The following is a 923-nucleotide window of genomic DNA, read 5'->3' as shown; positions in this document are numbered from 1 at the left end:
GTGGAATTTGCTATTGAGGTAATGCCGGGTACAGCACCAATCTCAATTGCTCCTTATAGGATGGTGCCTACTGAATTGAAGGAGTTGAAAATCCAGTTATAGGAGTTACTAGATAAGGGATTTATACGCCCTAGTGTGTCACCATGGGGAGCTCCAGTGCTATTTGTGAAAAAGAAGGATGGGACTTTGAGGTTATGCATTGACTACTGGCAGTTAAACAAAGTAATTGTGAAGAACAAGTATCCATTACCAAGAATTGATGATCTGTTTGATCAATTGAAGGGAGCAGGTGTATTTTCTAAAATTGATCTTAGATCGGGTATCATCAGCTAAGGGTAAAGGATGTAGATGTGTCTAAGACTGCATTCAGAACTCGGTATGGGTACTATGAATTTCTGGTGATGCCATTTGGGTTGACAAATGTACCACTAAGCAGCAATGCTTAGCGCAAATGGATTTGTTTCCTCGCATAAGTATTGAAGATAAAGCCCAGTGGACATTAGACTGGGATTTTGGAGTTCTGATCTGTAGAGTGTCCAAGGTTGTCACCTCCTCAGCGATGCATGTAGATAGGGCCCATATAAGTAATATTATGTATTTTGTATATCACAAATATTTCCTATGTTGTAATGTGACTATGAAAATGTAATTAATATGTATGTGATATAAATTAATAAATTGGCTATTTCATATGTAATTAATTTGTATATCATGTAAATTATAAATTTATGTAATTAGTGTGTAAATCATGTATCTTAATGAAATTTGAAAATTTTTATATATGAATTAAGCATGAATGGAATTGTATGGGAATGAGTATGTAATTGAAATACACAAATGATATTTGAAATACTGAGATGATTATGACATGTATGAATGAGATTATTACTGGAAATTTTTATTGAAATTTTTAAATAGGTAAA

Source organism: Hevea brasiliensis, chromosome 17 (assembly GCF_030052815.1).
Source record: "Hevea brasiliensis isolate MT/VB/25A 57/8 chromosome 17, ASM3005281v1, whole genome shotgun sequence".
NCBI lineage: Eukaryota > Viridiplantae > Streptophyta > Magnoliopsida > Malpighiales > Euphorbiaceae > Hevea > Hevea brasiliensis.
The sequence above is the reverse complement of the archived record's forward strand: the minus strand, read 5'-3'. Positions refer to the sequence as shown.